The sequence below is a fragment of the Ixodes scapularis genome, unplaced genomic scaffold (genome assembly GCF_016920785.2).
Source record: "Ixodes scapularis isolate PalLabHiFi unplaced genomic scaffold, ASM1692078v2 PGA_scaffold10__122_contigs__length_95168666, whole genome shotgun sequence".
Classification (NCBI taxonomy): domain Eukaryota; kingdom Metazoa; phylum Arthropoda; class Arachnida; order Ixodida; family Ixodidae; genus Ixodes; species Ixodes scapularis.
In genome coordinates, this window is record NW_024609836.1 from 15,812,120 (window position 1) to 15,821,643 (window position 9,524).

The 9,524-nt window shown below is 46.3% G+C and overlaps 1 non-coding gene across 1 annotated transcript; it reads left to right on the top strand.

Moving 5' to 3' along the window:
- The first annotated feature begins 3,084 nt into the window (after positions 1-3,084).
- Positions 3,085-3,276, top strand: LOC115317981. Its single transcript, XR_003918152.3, has one exon. It is a non-coding gene; the product is annotated as a U2 spliceosomal RNA (small nuclear RNA).
- The last annotated feature ends 6,248 nt before the right edge of the window (positions 3,277-9,524 follow it).

Below are 9,524 nucleotides of genomic sequence, written 5' to 3' on the forward strand. Positions count from 1 at the left end.
ACAAATCCAAAGTCGTGTTCTTTTGGCGCCAACTGTTGAAGACGAACCTTTTGTTGTGCGACGATGGCGGCATGGTGCGACGATGCAACTTTTTACTTCATCGCGCTCGTGGAGCAATTTCCCGCTCTGTGGGACAATAGATGCATGCCCTTTTCGGTTCACTTGAGTCCTCCTCGTCCTCAATAGTCAACGCCAGGGCCACCGCGGCCCAACGTCTCTTTCGTTCAACCTCCATCTTGGCTCCTTACAAATAGCCTCAAAGCAACTCGCTGCATGCGTTTGGCGGAGCTGTGAGGTCAAGGGTTAGTCCGGCCCGTTCACTCTGTCGTCTTCTCTTTTGGTCCGCTGTGTGGATGCTCATTGCAGCCGGGCGGCCCGCGGGCCGCCCATCACCTGATCAGTCGGTCCGCGGCTCGGTCCGTCGTGTGGATACACCTTTACTTGGCGGCGACAATCAAGGAACGGTTATTTTTCTACATGTTCTTCTCGGGCGTCCCGACTTCAAGCAGCAAGAAAAAAGTACTTGAAACAGACCACGACGAACAAGAATGCTGGATCCACAAACACCCGAGAAAAGCCAGAACGGCCACGAATTCACCGACCCGCGACCAAGCGAGCTTGGCAGATAGGCCTAGCAGGCACTCCGAAGCAGGCATTCCAACTCCGGCGGAGCGTTGCTTTCAACATTACTTGGCCACGGCCGTCTGCCCACGACCGGATTGCGTACTGAATGGAATATACCTGCGCGACCCTTGTGGACCCTTCCCATATTTTGATCGCTGACCTCAATTTTAGATTAAGGGGTGTGGTCAATCTCTTCCCCTTGTTCTCAGTGGCAGTGTTGACGAACACTGTCGTCGAAAAGGGACTCTCATCGATTCTATCATCTTGTTTTGTGTGATATAGTGCTCAAATAAACGCCGTATGGTTTACCTTCGTAACACGGTATGTACGTACACTTTGTTATTAGTATGCCATTTTTATTCTGACAAACTGCACGTTACGGTCGAGCTATAACAGTTCGTGGGAGCTACGTGCGTTGCCGGTCCAACCTTCCTTTGTCGAGTGTCGCGTCAGTATCGAATTGCAATCGTAAAAGATCGGTCCCGAAGCGCTTACCAACAGCTCGAATACAGCCTTCCATCAAACGCGCGCGTCCGCTCCGGGTATGAACAGGTATTTACGTGCCTCTTACTGATACTCTCGTATTTCAAACGTATCTTTTTTTAACGTCGGCTCGCTCCTGCATCTCCGAGACCGCGAAAAACGCCGCGGCCATTTGTCTCTATCTACGTCGCTTTGCAGACGACTGACACGGGCAGCCTTTTACCAACAATGAGAGCTGGAGTCTCCACCGGAAGACTCGCCGCACTTCCCGACAGGCATACGGGCGTATGGGACTAGTCCCATACTGTCGCTGTAGCGCAACATATCTAATTGAATCTCGCTCAGCTGTGATGTTTTCATGGCTATCGCAGCGATAAGAGGCACCGATTCAGAAAATACATCGGTGACATCGGCGCCATCAGCGCAGTAAAACCTACCGGCACACCGCCAACTCGCCGCCGCTAACTACCATTCTCCTACTGCCGAGAAAACTTCCGGTTCCGGAAACAAAGTACGTCACGACCGTCAAAATTACGCCGCAGCTTGTTTTGCGGTCAGTTGGAGAGAAAGAAAAAGTCGATATTTCATTAATTTTTGTGTAGAAGTTAATAAACCGAGACGAAAACAGATGCCTGTTCGGCATTCAGTGAACATTGACAGTTTAATGTAAATGTTATCTGGCAAAAGTAAAAAGGTCATTTCATGGTCCCTTTAAGTGGGGGGCTTTCAGGGTCAACCCGTCCGCTGATAACCGGTACAAAAAGTCGAGCTTTTTCTTTATTTTTATTTGGAAGTAGAACCATATCGCGTAAGCAGTTGAGTGAAAAGGCTTCACCACCAGTGCTATCTGGGTTTTGAAAAAGTTCCTATCGGAGATGAAATTTTACTGCTAGATCCTCTTAAGCCTGTTGTGACGCCATAGGAGTAAATGCGCTGCAGCGGAGCTGGTCTATAAGAAGTCGCAAGAGGCTTATAAACCGGCCTTGTCTCTTTCGGTCTTACCCGGTTGGTTATGTGTGAACGGCGCTTAACACTATAGAGATGTGCATGGCATTCAAATAGGGACCTGATGACTAGTGCCTCATACAAACTTATTACGTAACTGCATGTTTTTCTTGGCAGGTCCCCATTGAAAAGTCTGACCGTACTGTGCCGGTTTGTGTATCCAAAGCAATTCCACGTCACGGGGCAAATGGTGTGACCAGGGCTGCGAGAGAATGCCCCCATTGCTCTAATTAATGAAAGATTATCCCGTGAGAATTCTGTCAATTTCAGGTTACCAAAAAATCGGGCATGGCCAGTGCTTGGATGTTGGGATTGCTGCTTGCGCAGGATGTTAGTCCTATTCATCTGGAAGCTCGTTGGTAAAAGCAGTGCCGGAATGTGCCAAGGATATGTCCAGTGTCTTCAGTGTATTCATTAGGCTAGCTCACTGTTCCTAATGTAATGTACAGGGGCCTTACCGGTAAAACGAAGCTTCCCACGGAAGAACAAACGGTGCGATTTTTGCAGTCGCTCTCGCAGCAAAGCCTCACGACGGCGACGCGAGACGCCACACACTTTCGTTTTGCCGCCCAGCTGGCCCAGCTGCCCTGCAATAAAACAAAAAAACATTGTTGGCACGTCCCTTGTGCCAGGCCTCTCATTTTTTATGACTAGGCTTCAAACCAATTATGTCATGCCCTTTCGAAAACATTGGAAACGGAACGGCGGCACCCCCTTGGTGGGAACGTGTCGGAGGATTATTCGACCTGCTTGCCTGCAAATTTCCTTTAGTTTCAATATTCAATCTGCGGTTCTCTACATTTCAACTTCGCTGTAAGAGATCGAAATAACATCGTATTCTACACAAATGCTTGTAAAACTCGGGGCTTACCCTTTATTGGAGGCGTGCTAGTTTCCTGTTCACTTACCTCCCCACCGAGTATGTCAATTTCGCGTCTGAGGTGGGTTCGAAAAAAGACATCATTTTTGGGCATCGCTTCTCGGCCCAACTGGCTTTGATCGTATGTGTAGTATCTGTTCTTATCAGCTTAATATCTGATAGGGGCCCTATATGGGTCCTCGATATTAACTTTATTTTTGCAGCCAGGTGGGTACTCCGGGCTTGCCCGGAACCTGCCAGGGTCGGCCCTGTATTGCACTACAGCAGGGATCGGCCCAGTTCCTTCGGGAACAAATATGTTAATCTAAAATGAGACTCTAGGACTGTAGTAGCTGGTGTAAAATCAGTTTTGATGGGACCCGAATCGGAAGATTCGGAAGAGTAGACGACTCTCAAGCGGTTTGGAAAGATTCGGAGCTTTACCGTGGTTGCCAGATCACGTTGATGACTGTTTCAACTTTTTGTGATATTAAATTCACTAAACCCTACAAAGTGCACAAAATAATATTGTAATATATAATATCACAGTAATAAATAAAATGTTCAGCTTTGTTTATATTATTTTGGATGTTTGTCGAGAACGGTAGCTGGACATGCTTGAGACGTTCTTTTCCCCTGTCTTTCTTCTTAGACTCCGTTTCCTTGCTTTTACCACAGTCTCGGGTTTTCTACATTATGATCAACACCCACCAGCTCGCCTGCGCACTCACAGTTTTTTCATGCTTTTTGTATAAATGTATTCATGAATTAATTCATTGCCCAAATCTCACATCTGCTAATAACATTCACCTTCCGAGTCGAGTTTTGCGGGTTTCTCCAACTTTCCATGTAAACCACATCATCCAAACCAGTCCCATGACCCCTATTCAACACTTCTACAATACCCTCAGGTAGCGTTACAAGAGGGGCTCAGTTGGCTCAGTTAGCAAACTCGCTTCCCCGACCACGACCAACTCTAATAGAGTAAGTCGTGTCCCCGACGCGGTCCCGTTTCGTAGCGCGCACGAGAGAGGGCGCTGTAGTCCCAGTACGATCTACGCTCGGCTCGGCACCGCTCGCTGCTAATGCCTGTTTCTTCGCTCGTGTGCTCGTCCTGCTCGTGTCTTAGTTGGATGTTGCCTCTTCTAGCCTTTTTCCGGTGTTTATCAATCAATGAGCAAGTATGCCGACATGCATACTTGCTCCGAAAAGTGACAAAACCGTCAGTTCTTTACCGCTCCGAAAGATGATGTGCGCCTGAAGGTATGGCAGAACGCGATCCCCCGAAAAACGTTCACGCTCACACCAAAAAGCTATGTGTGCGATTTGCACTTCAAGCCGGATGACATTGATCGTCATTACTCGCACGTCATTAATGGGCAGACGGTTCTGATCCCCAGGGGCCAACGGTCAGTGAAGAAAGGTGCCGCGCCACGTCTGTTTTCGAATGTCCCCATGCATGTTTCGAAACCAACGACGAAAAGGGTTAAGAGAGGGCGCACCTCAGAGCCCCATAGAGAATACATGAGGTTTTTCACCAAATTAAAAAATTTCTCACATAATAACGGCTGCGCGGATCTTCTTGAAAATTTCGGCTTTAAAGACATTGAGTCATTATCGAGTCACTAAGCGCAACAAATGTTTCATCATAAATTTAATTATATTCTTTAAAAAATCATGAAAATGGTCAAAATCGGCTAATTCGGCACTCTTGCGTTCGGAGCGAATTTACAAAATTATCTAATTGCAAACGGAAAGCGTATTTTGCTTAGTGTCTTCTAAATTTATTACGGAATCGAATAATATCGAAATTATTCATGTAAGTCGATCTGTTGCGTAACTACAGCGAATATAAAGAACCAAGGTGTCGGTGCTTGTCATAGAGATCACTGGTGCTTGTTTTCATTGTTTTTAAGGTACCTCTCTCTCCCGTCAGGTGGCGCTCGCTGTCCACGAAATGCGAAATCGTCCGTTCGGCGGTCGGCCGGATCGGCACTGCGCAAGGTATTCTTCCGCGCCCTTATCAACCGTATCCTGCTTCATTCTGCACGCCGAGGCGTCAGTGTGCGTGTCTCGCTTTCCTGGCTTCGGTGGATAGGTTTCGTGTTTTCGCACGTGGCAAATTCTCCTTGGAGCTTTGGGTCGAAGACAACCTGCCTATGGCAAGCGTACTCGCCGGAAAAGGTTTCAAAGTGAGCGTGTCCTCGCGGAAGCTTCGGTTGATGAGGTTGGTGATTTTGAGCGCTCGTTTGGTAGCCCGCATGGTTCCGTGTCCGGCAGCAACGACGGCAACGCTGAAGCGGTGACCGCGGAAGACTTAGCGCCCAGGCTCCCTGGTGAGGGAGGATCGGTATGTTCCGTAGCGGCCGAAGTCAGTTCTTCCGAGAGCTCAGGAGAGGCTAGAACGAGCTTCCTTGTAAATGCTAGTGCTGTCGAAGCTTCGGGTAACGCACAACCACCGGGTGAAGTGCAAGCAGCCACATCCATGTTAGAAGGTCGTCGCGTTGTCGACATTGGGCATTTCTTTCAATCCGTGCAGGAAAGCTGTGACCATGCCCCGTTCAGTTGCACGCTCGCCGACATGGTCTTCGTATCGGAACAGAAATACGGTCTGCGTAGTTCCTTCACGTTTCGTTGCAACATGTGCAACAAAAAGTCCGTCATTGAGTCGGAGTTGCCTCCTCGAACGGCGACATGCATGGGAGTGAACACTGCTGCAGTCTCATTAATTATTTCCATTGGATGCGGGTTCTCAAACCTGTCAGAGCTTCTAGCGTCGTTGAATGTACCGTCGATGTCCAGCAAGACCTATGCGAAGTGTGAGGAGACTGTGGCACAAGGCGTTGAAGCCGCAGCGTTGGAAAGCATGAAAAAGTCCGGAGGGGAAGAAGCCAGGCTTGCGAGGGAGTGCGGCGACGTTGACGAGGAAGGCTGCCCACTTGTGACAGTCATTGCTGACGGCGCCTGGTCAAAGCGGTCGTACAAAAACAAGTATGACGCTGCTTCTGGTGTGGTGAGTACATATTTTTACTCTTTTTAAAAATCGCATATTCAAGCATGTATATACAAGGTGTTTGTACCATATATATTTAAAAAAAAAAAAAAAAAAGACGGGGAGGGTGCTTACGGTTCACTTCCCGACTGTTTGATTAGTGCATTTGTGGCTCTTCAATTTCGAAGTTGGTAGATGCTGACTGGAAAACTGATCAATTCACCGATCTCGCGAGGCGTTCGGCACATGCGGCAAGCTGGCTGAAGCTCTGCACCCGCAGCCAGCTTGTCGCAAGAGCAGAAAGGCCGCAGTTTCCTAGATGCATCGCGGCAGCGGGGGCCAGTCTTGTACACGTTACTGAAAACAATTATTCGATTGCAATAGACCTTATTCATTTTTTGGCGCAATCTGTCGAACTTTTTGGGCTCTTTCAAGTTCGCAGATGGCAGAATGTCTGGAGTTTTAGTGTCCTTTGAGCATGCCGAATATGTAAAAATGTGCACAAAAAGGACAGTGGGGGAACAATCAATCACAGGTCACTGCATTTAAAAAACGGGATCCATCTTCTCTTCTCGGGGGGGAGGGGGGGGAGAGAGGAGGAGGGAGGGGGGAGGTAGCAATGGCTTATTTCGCTCGAGCACGCAACCACGTATTTTCAACCTCAAAAAAACTATAGAACCAGAGTCTGCGCGGGGCTGTTCGTGCGCAGACGATATTTTTGCAAATTGTTCTTTATAATTAGGGTCCGTGTTTTCGGTATTTATCTTTCTTCGAATTCAGGGGTGATGTATGAGTATTTATGTTTTTCCGATTGAATTGGTGTTTTCCTGTGTCTAATATTACTGCCGGAAAAGGAGTTGGTGTGGTTTATTTTTCAAAAAGCCTCGATATCTACCTCGACGACAGTTATTAGTATAGACTGGGTTCGAGGTTACCAGAAAAAAAGAATACTGAGATAAAGGTTTTTTCCCCCTGAAGTAGGATTTTGTTTCCTGTTCAAGGACGGCTTCAATTCGGAGTTTTTCGGCTTTTACCGATTACGAGTCATCCGCTTGGGGAATATTTAGCGGGTTTATCGGTATTTCCCGAAAACGCGGAACCCTAGTTATAATTAGTTTACTGAAAAAAGTAACCAATTAGAATTACAGCCTCAAAAACGTAATCGATTACATTTCACGTTACTGTTCTTACGTTTTTATTGCGATATCACATATACACATTGGAGTTAGGTGTTTTGTATTTATACAATACTTATTTGTTGTTGTTGTTGTTGTTGTTTTTTTTGTCCTCTACACCGTGTTGAGTTTCAACAGCAGTTGTCTCTAGAATTTTGTGTCGGTCATTTTCTCGCATTTCCTCGTGAAGACATCAGCCGCAGGAAAAGCTGAAACTTGTAGCTGCCACCACCAATCACTGCCAAGGCTTCTTTGTATGATCTTCGGCGCAGATGGTAATCTACAATGCGGACAATGGCTATATCCGGGGCATCGCAGGGCACCCCGAAAAGTCGCTTTTGTTCGATTTGGGGATTATCGCTTTGTCGATGTTTGCACAAAGAAGGTAGTAAAAGAGAGGTTCTGTGTGCGTACCAGGAAACAAGGCCCCTAAACAGACATTAGCACTAAGCGGGAGACCGCGTTCTTAGTGCAATGAAAAAAAAAAAAAAACGGATTGTTTTTTTAGATCTAAGTGGCACACCTGCCCTTTCGTAAAAAAATAAAAATAAAATAACACTGATACTTTTGTATTTGATTACAGCAAAAAGGTTACATTACGAAAATTACAGCAAAATATAATCGATTACATGTAATCAATTACTTGTAACGTGTTACGTAATAGTCTGATGGTGGCGTAGCCTGGCTGGCTGGTGAGGTTTTCGAGGCCCTTTTACATACTGCAGTGATTCCCGAACTCTATGTCACAACCCCCCCCCCCCCTCCCTCCCTCCTTCCTCTTGCGTTTCGCGATGCCACAGGCCCTTCAACTAGAGTGCATTGAGCAGTAATACACAAAACACGTATTACTGTTCATCTGACGCTAACATCCAGAGGGAATGAGCTCAGCCAGAAGCCATCGAGGAATTCCATATGTGGCAGCAGTAGTAATTGTTCATAAATGACTCAACTGAACTTGTTTATTATAGCCAGTTTGTCAAAGGGACGACGTAGATTGTACTTCTGAAGTCTCAGTTCTCACTCAATGTCGAGCTGCGACCTGTAATTTGCATTCATTTGACGCCAGGGTAGGATATCTGCGACCCTCCACTGTACCTGTTGTGCCCCCCTTGAGGTCACGACCCACAGTTTGAGAAACGCTGAAAAATTGTTTACGTGGTCCCCAACCTGGGTTGCGACCGATTCAGCGAGGGGTCGCAAAGCGGCTGGGGAACTCTAAAAAAATAGGAATTATTTTCTTGGCGGTGGCTTCAATGGAAACGAAGTTCAGATCGCAGCTGGACATCAAGTTAGAAATGGCGTGGTAGTGTGCAAGGTCCGCCCTCGTCGACCTGAGAGGCTGCACTAACAAACATGTCCCCTTGAGTCATTATGAACAGTCATCCATGCTAACATACGTTTTTTTTTGTTTTTTTTTTGTAGTTTGAAGTTGGAATGTTTGAGGAATTAATCATGAAATTCAGAAAGGCGATGGGGGGAGTGGCGTTGCGATGTGATATTTATTTTGTTTTGTCCCAAGGCAGCAGATCACTTAGGCTCTAATAATGACAGTCTTCAATGCAATTGCGATATCCTGCATTATTTACCGTAAACTGGGGAAATAACAAGCACTTTTTTTTTGCCTTTCATAGGTAAATTATGACCCACATGCCACCTCGGCTTAATTTGTATCACTTTGTTAATTGCATTAGGTCACTGGTGTGCACAAGGGCCGATAGTTTCGCTCTGGTTTTTAGTTTTCTAAAGATTATTTAGGGGATTTGTTCTTATGCGTCTATGTTTTACGTTCCACTCAGCCTTGGGTAGGTAAAGAAAAAAATATTCACTCTAAAGCATATATAAGGAAACGAAGAAGAGTTTACAATAACTATTACTGCAGTAATTATTGGAGGTGGGCTAGTCGGTGTTGCGTGGTAAACACATAATTAAAACAGCGCAAACAAACACAAAAACAAGTAGAAGGGACAAAGACAGGGCGCTATACCTGTGTCCATTCTTCTACTTGTCCTTCTGTTTGTTTGCACTGTTTTAATTAATAACTACTACTGCCCTTTTTCACCTGGCCAGGAAAGTTTGATTTGGTTTAATTTAGATAAATATCTTCGCGTGGCACTCCCCCATCACAATTATTTTATTATTTCTTTTCAGGCAGCCATCGTTGGTCACAGAACCCAGAAGGTCCTGTATCTTGGAGTCAGGAACAAGCTGTGCATCATGTGCGCAAGGACGAAGTCTGGAGCAACGCCTACAAAGCATAAGTGCTTCATGAACTGGAAGGGGAGCTCAACGAGCATGGAGAAGGATATCATTGTTGAGGGTTTCCGTCGTAGCTTGGTGATGCATGGATTGAAGTACACTAAGCTAATTGCTGATGGTGATTCAAGCA